Below are 9,933 nucleotides of genomic sequence, written 5' to 3' on the forward strand. Positions count from 1 at the left end.
AGCTCATAGTAATGAAGTTCAACGACCAAGAAATTAAAGAAAACATAATTAAACTAAATAAGAGTTAAAGAAGAATCAAAGAAAACACGGCATGTCTTGGGCTCGGGTCGTCTCCGTCTTCTTCTTTGTCTCTTGTAGTTCTCCCATGTATCCCTAGCTCTTCCTTGGTGTCGACTCCTTTCTTACATTCAGCCAAATTCTAAATAAATAAGAGAGAACTCCTAAAAATCCTCTAAAAGTTTGTTCTAATTAACCAAAAAATAAGATTTTAACTTCCTAATTTGAATAAAAAGAAATCGCAATAAAATATCTTCTTCAAACGTTGATTCTCAATCTCTTCTCATCATATCTTCTTTCTAAGAAAGTCTCCAACTTGTTTAGTTGCCCGAAATAAGCCAAAGCAACTCAAGATTCATTGAGAAGCTCGTGTACAAAGTGTGTTGCAACACAATCGAAGTGTGCTTCTAATAAGTATAATAGATTGCTAATTCATTAGGCTCGTATTTTCTATAAATTACTCGGTGTAATTTGTATAATTAGTGGACAAAATTGACAATTGAGTTTAATATATAAACATATGTATATATATATATATATGTATGTATGTATAGTGATGGAACAGTATTTGATCGTGGTGCTATATGTGTATATGCATGTCGAGCGATCAAAAGCTTTGACCGATACATTAGAACTCAAGAGGTTATTTGGGGGACAAATAACTACACGGTCTATCCGATTGTTTAATTATTATTAAGTTCCTTTATGGGACACGTCTCAAATAAAAGATACGTCTTTTCTTTCCGATGGTGCCCATTGAGCATAAATAAATAGAGGTTTCAGTGCCAAAAGTCGTAATTTTGATTAACTCGATACAATTCTAGACTATTGAGTGAGAGTATGGTGTTTTACGATTTTCTATCATAGAACACACAAAGGCTTCATTGTATCCTCAAATAGACTCGCTAAAAATCTAACAGCAACTTTGTGTGGGAGTGAATAGCTCTTTCGGAAAGCATTGCTCCATGCCTCGAAGCAAAAATTCATCTTCCTTGACCTCAAGTTTTGTTCCGCCTTCATCTCCAGACCATCCGTCGCAAGGTACAAATCCCTAACAATCAAAAAGAGTTATTTGTGATGGTTATGGAGACTATCATCGCGTTTGAGGTAAGTAATGAAATCATTAAACCTTGGTCATTTGCTTATATGGTTGATTTGTATTCTCTGTGAGATGTGAGGTTTGCACATTTAAGTCTAAGTTTCTTCAATACATGCAAATGAATGATTATATCAATTTAAAATGATAGTGATTTTCTTGATAGTTGTGAAATTTATATTTAATCAAAAAAACTGTACTTTGGTGGATATAATCAATTAAAGATTGGTTGGTTGTAAATTTCATCTGGGCTATTTAGTTTGATCAGCCGATATAGTTTGCATGCATGCTTGTGAGTGGCCACGAGATTTAAAAAATATAGTGGAGGTTTAGATCCATGGGTGTCGCAGCGGCATTGAGGGCTTGTGATGCAATGGATGCCACTCCGTGATACGGTGTCCCTTGACTTGGCGGTAATTATATTTATACATGTGTGTGTATTTGTGAGTGCAATAACCATTTTTACACTTTGTTCGAGTGTTTGTAAGCAAAATTGACAGAGAATAAGTTTCCATTTATATGGAAAGTTTATTTTGGATTATCTTGTGATATGTTTAGTGGGAGGATTGTGGTGGTAGAAAAAGATTAAATTTGATCTCACCTATTTCCTTAAATTTTGCATAATTTGAATTGATTGGTGATAATTAAGTGACTTTTACTTACAAGAGATTATTGTGTGTTCTGCGCTTCTTTCGATTTTGTGTACGAAATCAAAGTATTTCACAGTGAATAAAGTAATGATAAAGGTAATGATTGTATATCTCCGTATGTTTATGGAATAGTATGAGAAAATATCTTGTGCCAAATTGTGGGGTTTTTGGCCTATTAATGAATTCTCGATTAAAGGATAATCAGGAATTACTTGGGCTTCGTGTCGAGTACGATAGTTGAGACAAGAAAAATTGTGTTCATAGAAAACAAGTTCTCAAACGACTCGTTGGAACCGGATGAAGTGGAATTCGAAGAGGTGATCATTGGTGATCAAACCGACCAACATCTTAGTGACGAATTTATTACAGAATCAAGGATGTGTCAATTCCCAAGCATGTGTTGTTGAGAGAAATATGAATTCCGTGTAAAGAAAAGTTCTCATTAATTAAACTAAATGTGTAAGGTAATCTACAACATCACAGTGAAGGTATGACTTCTAGGGATTCGATACTTGAGAAGTGTCAATCCTAAGTGGATGACATGTAAATCTTGATGACAAACTTAGTAGGTGTTCGACAAATCAAAGGGTAAGTAATCTTATGATTCAAGGTGAAATGAGATTAAAAAGGATAATTAAAATGAGATTGATATGCTTTAGCTATATATATAAATCTGCGGAGGCACGAAAGATCCGATAAACAAACCCAATAAATCGGGAAAAGTTTTGAAAAGTTCAATCACTTGTGCACCAACTATTAGAACATCCCATTTCATAAGTCAGCGAGGGTCGTGATAAAGCAAAGGTGCAACTAGTGTGTTCATATCTTTATCATGTAAAACATATTATACTATACTCGATATTGTGTTTGTTGTGTGCAAACTATTAATAACGCACCATGCATCTCTGGTTTCGTAGTGTGTCCTTTAGGCAATGCATGCATATTAATGTGCTTAATCTGACATGAGGGAAAAAAAATAAAAGATTTACTTATAGATCAGCCATAATTATATTTTATATTTATATTTACATTCACACCGTTACGGACACGTGTACTCTTTTTTTTTAATTTCTCCAAATTTTTTTTATATTTTCAAAAACTTCTATAATCTTATATAATCTTTCATTTTATCTCACGAATATTTTTCGAATATGTTTGATTACAATTGTCATATATTTTTCTCATCTTTTCCACCTATATCTTATTGATAATTAAATTTAAAACAAAGTATCTGCTATTCATTTTGTAAAAAATTTTAAATTATAATTAATTGTTTTAATGTATTATATATACATATATATGTATGTTTAACGCATTGTTGAAATTTTTTTTAATGCTTCCAACTAATTAATGTACTCTTTTATCTTGAAACAATATATCGTCCGTCAAACAATCTTGAAATCATTAAAATAATCTTACTTGAAGTATAACCAACAAAAATGAATCTAAATAGTTCATATGTAATTTTTCGAAAAAATTCATTTTATATTTATATCATGTTAACTTTCTCTCCTTTTTAATTAATACTCTTTATCATTTTCTCGCTCTTTCATTTTCATCATCCAAAATAATTTCAGAAAGAGTATGTCCTATTTAATTTTTCAAATATATTGAATCATAACAATTTTGATGTTATTAATTTTGATTTGGTTATACTTATATTTTTTTATCGCATTGCAATGTCATTGACCTTTTATGAACATTTTAGCTCCCAATTGTATTATAGTATATACTATATCAATTAGTATTCTTTTTATCAAATAATTTAAAAATATTTCCGAATTTAAATCCTCAAAAGACTTAAATCACTTAAAAAAATTCATCAAAATGACATTAAAATAGAGAAATAAGCTAAAGTTATAATGTAAATGGATGGTACACTAAGATTAAGTACAAATTCATTAAGTGTATAAATTTTATTAGGTACAAAATCTTTTGGAACAGTAATATGTGACATTATTAAGAAAGAATTGGAGTCGATAAAAATTTATATAAAAATAATAATTTCAATACAAATTAAATTAAGTTCGATGATACAGCATTATCAAAAACAGATGCGCATGCAAATGAAAAAAAATGAATCAATGATATGCAATTATGAAGAAATAATAAAATATACGCACCTACTATATATGTTTTTAAATTAATTCGGTTATTATCTTTTTATCATAAAAAGAGATAAAATAAATAATTAATTGTTTTGGTTTTATATTTTTAAAGTTAATTAGGAAACTTAATTTTTGGCCAGTACCATCGTGCGGGTATTAGTTCCTATAGTATATATTTATACTACAACACATAACACTAACAGGTCAACCAAGACGTGTATATATTATACTACAAGACACACGATTAAAGAAATTGATTTGTATGGTGTGATTTTGTAATAGTTTGATGGGCACAGTATATTATGGGAGGTAAGTATAGCAGACGTATACATAAATCTCATTTTAGACACACACTTTCATCTGATAATTAATTAAGAGATTTTAGATTTGATACTCATTTATGAAACTATTCGTATTCTTTTATTATATATTACGATCTTCATTTCATTGTATTAAACTTATGAACCTCTCTCTTTCGTAGCAGGAAAAAAAAAATTTTCGGACTCTGCATGAAGAACAGTGATAGACATAAAATGATATATATTTTTTTGGTTTGGGGGGTGGGGGGGGGGGGGGGTTTAACACCTTGGAAATTATGATTTTCTTTTATACATCACTTAGACAATTAAATGTTTGTCATGTATAAGTATTATTTTCACATAATAAAATTTTCTAGCTAAACAGTATTAAACACACATGCATATACTTTTTTCGTGGAGAAATAAATTTAGAAAAAAAATTAAAAGGAAAAACGAGCATTCACTTTTCAAAACTAAACGACCCTTGTCCCGTTAGTTTTAGCGCGCTTTTTATTTGCTTCAAAATTAGCTCTTTTATTGCCTGATTTACTCATATTTCTGTGGGCTCCATCACCGTTATCCACCGAACATGAAGAAACTGCAATTTGACATCAAAGTGAGTAGTTTATAAATCCAAAATGCATGAAGGAAATATGAAAGAAGAATATATATATATATGTATATGTATATAACAAACGATTATTTAATTTTTGATCCCCTAGCATGAACAAATTAATTAAAACAGTTCCCGCATCAATATATTATTATGCAATGTGAACGGGGCAAGTGGGGCTGCCTAATTGAGTTTTGTACTGTTCTTTTTATTTATTTATTTATTGGTAATAGGAGTTTTATACTGTTCAAACGTTCCGATGTTGGACTAGGCAAGTGCGCTACCATTATTGATTAATATAGATATAATAGAACTTCATTTCTTCTATTTTATATACTTGTGACCGGTACAATGGATGTAATAAAGACTCTTTCTTTTCTTTTTTTCTTTGTAATTACAATGGATAATTAAGACTCCTTCTTATACTTATCCAAAAAAGAAAAGGACTCTTTCTTATAAATTGGAAATACTGAGATTAATGGCGCGTTTGATTTGTAAATGATATTTTAAAATCAGATTTTGATTTTGAAAAAGAATGGTATAAATGGTTATGTATGGAACTCACTCTTTGACTTTGTATGAATCATGTGATTTTGATTTTGATTTTGAAAAATAGTGGTATAAATGGGGTTTACCTTTTGACTTTGTATGAGTTATTTTATTTTGTTGTGGATAGAATTAAGTTAAAGTAAGATTTTAAAATTTTACTTTGAATCCAAACGGAGCATAATTGTTTATAGCGCCACGGTTTGTCTTAAATGAACCGGAGACTTTGGAAGTGCTTTGGTTTCAATGTACAAGTCATAGTTAACTCCTCCTTTTTTTTCCCTCCGTTTTGCGTTGGATTGATTCTATTTATATAGTTATATATATTGTTCACTTTTTTAAAGATAAAGAACAATAAAGAATCTTCAATAAATTATGTTAGATTTTGAAAACTAATCTCCAATAATTAGACTAACTTTAAATGACTCCGTGACTATTTTACAACTAATTGTCCTAAAATGTTTATATTTAAGTAATATAATTTGATAGAATCAGTGGATTCTGATTAAATATCTCTAGAAGTCCTATGTATATACTCAACATTTTTTTAATAAAAATTATGTTATTTAAGAACAATTTTGAAATCAATTATTTTGTTATAAATATATATCATGTACATATGTATATTTAATCACCAATAATACAGGGAAATATTGCATATATATTTAATCATACATACAATTTGTAACCTTATTTAATATGATCTTATTTAGGCTTGGTTTGGAAGTGTTATTGATGATGGTGAAGTACTGAAATAAAATTATTGAAAAATAAGTATTAATTTCAGAATAAGTTAAAGTGTTTGGGGAAAATTAATTTAAAATTGTTGAAAGTAAAAATAATAATTATTATTAATACTTGAAATAGAATAAGTAAAAGTAAATTTCATAAGTACCTATTAACCTGTTTGAAGAAATCACGTTTGCAATAATAATTTCGACCCAAATCATGGTTTTAAAAATTCTCACCAAACACCAAATCTACTTAAAATTATTTGAAAAAATTATTATGAAACTTCCAATCGCACTCACAAACGAACGAACTCTTAGTGTAAGTGTAGTTTATTTTATTATAGATATAGATTTTTTTTTTATGATCCCTTAGTAGTTAGTAGGGGCCAGGTCAGCAAACAAATTAATTGAAACAATTACATTGATGCATGTCGCTGTGAACAGGGGAAGCAGGCCGCCTAACGGAGTTTTGTAATGTTCGAACCTTCCCCGTGTTGGACTAAACTTCCCCTATAGTTATCATCAATTATAGAGTAAATTATATTGATGATCCAAAAAATTTTACAAAATTTTTTCAATATGGTATAAATTTGTTTTTTGCTGCTTGATGGTACAAAAGATTTCAAAGTTATTTCAGTATAGTACAAATCGTCATCTCGCCATTAACACCATTAAGCTGTTCTTTACAATATCTGTAAAATTTACACCATCATGTAACTTACGTAAAATATTTTGTACTATTTAGTTACAATTTTAAAACATTTTGTACCATCATGTAACGTCCCACAAAAACTGGTTTTGCACCATCAGCGTCGGTTTGAAGGCGTCAATAGCGAAATAACGGTTTGTACTATATTGAAACAACTTTAAAATATTTTGTACCATCAAGTAGCAAAAAAAACTTTTTATACCATATTAAAATATTTATAAAACTTTTTGGACCATCAGTGTAATTTACCCTCAATTATATTATCAATCTAATTAGAACTCCCTCCATCTCTTTTTCTCTCTCAATCCACTGCCAATATATTGAGGTACATACATACCAAGTAATTAATATGAAGCGAAGGTGATCCAACTACATATATAGATTAATTAATTATTTCTTCTTGGCAAGAGGACCTAAAATTTTCCGATTGCTCCAACATAACAATACCTAATCCCCTACACATCACTGATTAACTTATAGACTAATTACAACTTTATCTGATCGGTCTCCACTGCCTCATTTTGAGCCCATTTCGAGATCTGACCAGCGAGAAGAGGAAGCAGGCAGTCTCTCCGAAGAATGGAGCTTCATACACACTGATGCTGCATGGACCCCAGAAAACGCCACCCTTGCAGGAACTAGAAGCCAACGAAACAGGCCCATATCACACTCATGGATTTCTAAAGCAGAAACGGCCTCTCCCCTGCAAGCTGAAGCCCGAGCAGTCTTGCTCGCAATCTCCGTGGCGCTTGACCAAGGATGGCAAAAGATCTGGATTAGGTCGAATGCCCTGCTGCTAATTGAAGCTATTATTTCTCCGCATCGCTCCCCTTGGGAAATCAAACCTTTAGTCTCCGACATCGTTAGATTATTTGCTCTTTTCTGGGACTGGAAATGTACTTGGGTTCCACGATCGGATAACTCTCAAGCTCATGACTTAAGCCAGCTTGGCAATAAGTCAAATTTTCCTTCCTTTTGTATGTTTGAGGGTTATCCAAAGTTTGATGTACCTTTTATGAATTAATACAACCCCTATCTTATTTATAAAAAAAAAAAAACATATATTACATTTATATACGCCAATACAAAACGAACAAAAAAGCTTAAGACAAAGGGTTTGTGGTCGCAGTTTTGTGCCATCATTGTTATTATATTAATTTATTTAATTGATTTGTGCAGGGGCGCGCTATAGAGTGGATGAATTATGAAGAAATATTAGTTAAGTGTTACCAATCAATATTAAGTGGAAATATATTGATCCGTTTTAGGGTCGGTTTCCTACTTTTAGGCATTTTAATTGGATGTTACACAACCAAGTATTTGAGTAGTACTCATCGAGTATTTGCTCAAGAATTATAGCACGGGATTAGGGGCTGCTATGTACACATGCTCCTTGAGTGAAGCTGAGCTTAATGAGTGCTTGGATCATTGGAAGTTCAAGGGTTACAAGGTCACTGGATCAGTTTGCAATATTTTTGGACCCGCAGCAAAGCGCAGAAAGAAATCGCTTAGGTACTTTCAATATAAGAAAAATCCTTATTAAAGACGAATACTAAGAGGCAATTATAATATTAGTCTCTTTAATTCTTATTTTGAGACAAATACAATATATGTCTCTCATATGAATCTTATTTACCTCTAAAAGCATCTAAAATTTAATTTTTTACTAAATTACAAATCTATACCACAATTATTAGCAACAAATAAGTATTTAGCCTCAAAAGAATAACCTTTAGAAACATATTAGTTGAGGCATATAGAAAATTTATGGCTAAATATTTTTTTAGAATATAAAAGACTTAATTACTTCTAAATCCAATTTTATTTGCCACTAATGTATGTTGCGTTTGGTTTCATAGTAGTATTTTAAAATTAGATTTTGATTTTGAAAAAGAGTGGTATAAATGGGGTACACCCTTTGACTTTGTATGAGTTATGTTGTTTTGTTGTGGAAAAAAGTGGTATAAATGGGTTCACTCTTTGATTTGTATGAGTTATTTTGTTTTGTAGTTGGTAGAGTTAAAGTTAGAATTGTGATTTTAAAATAATACCCACAAACCAAACAAGGCTTATATTCTTTTAGAGTAAAATACCATTTTTTTCTAAATCTAATTCTCATTTGCCTTAAACTTAAGAAATTTTATCTATAGAGTAAGTAGATAAAATGTTGAAAGTCTAATGGATTACTTTTACCTAAAATAAATAAATTATTCAACGTGAATTAAAGCATATTCAAATTACTCTCAACATAAGTTGAAAATATATTTTATTTATTTATGGATGTGAATTACATTATGCAGATTTTGAATTAAATAAAATAGTATATTAGCAATCTTTTTATGTATTTTACTTCATCTATTGTGTTTATATATGATTTATTACATAATTTTTTGGATAATTTAACAATCTTCAACTTACCACACGAGAATTAGCAATATATATATGCACAATATTTGATTTAATATTATATGCATATTAATTATTTTCTTAATTTTAAATAATTATATAAATAAAATTTTTACATATTTATTGAGTCTTGACAAAAATTTAAATTAAATGCAATTCAATTTAAAGATGCATTGTGGCGAAATGGTAAAGGGGCAAGACAAAATACTATATTAGAGGTCAATAGTTCGAGTCGGGTTCAAATCATAATATAAAGATATGAGAGAGATAATAGTCAAATATAATTACCATCATTTATTTTGGAAAAAATTTATAGAGGCAATTACAATTGTCCTAAATAATATATTTAGTAACAAAATTTGTTGTTATATATTCTTTTGGAGGCAAATTTAATTAACACTAAAAATATGAATTAGGGACTTTTTATAATTGTTGCTAATTTGCCTCTATAGATCTAGGCAATTTACTCTTTTATCTCTAATACCTTTAGAGGCAAATAAATGGTTAAACATCTTCTTCTTCTTCTTTTTTTTTTTTATGAACAAGGTAAGTACTATTAATAACTAAGAAACTCGGTCCTTTACAATACGGGACATAGGAATCCCCATTATGTCTTTAAGTAAATCAAGACCTAAAAAAGTACAGGAGCAACACTAAAGATGGATAAATCCTCCATTTGGCCTCCTCCTGCCCGAGCCAAATGATATGCACAAAAGTT

This window comes from Punica granatum, chromosome 6 (genome assembly GCF_007655135.1).
Source record: "Punica granatum isolate Tunisia-2019 chromosome 6, ASM765513v2, whole genome shotgun sequence".
Classification (NCBI taxonomy): domain Eukaryota; kingdom Viridiplantae; phylum Streptophyta; class Magnoliopsida; order Myrtales; family Lythraceae; genus Punica; species Punica granatum.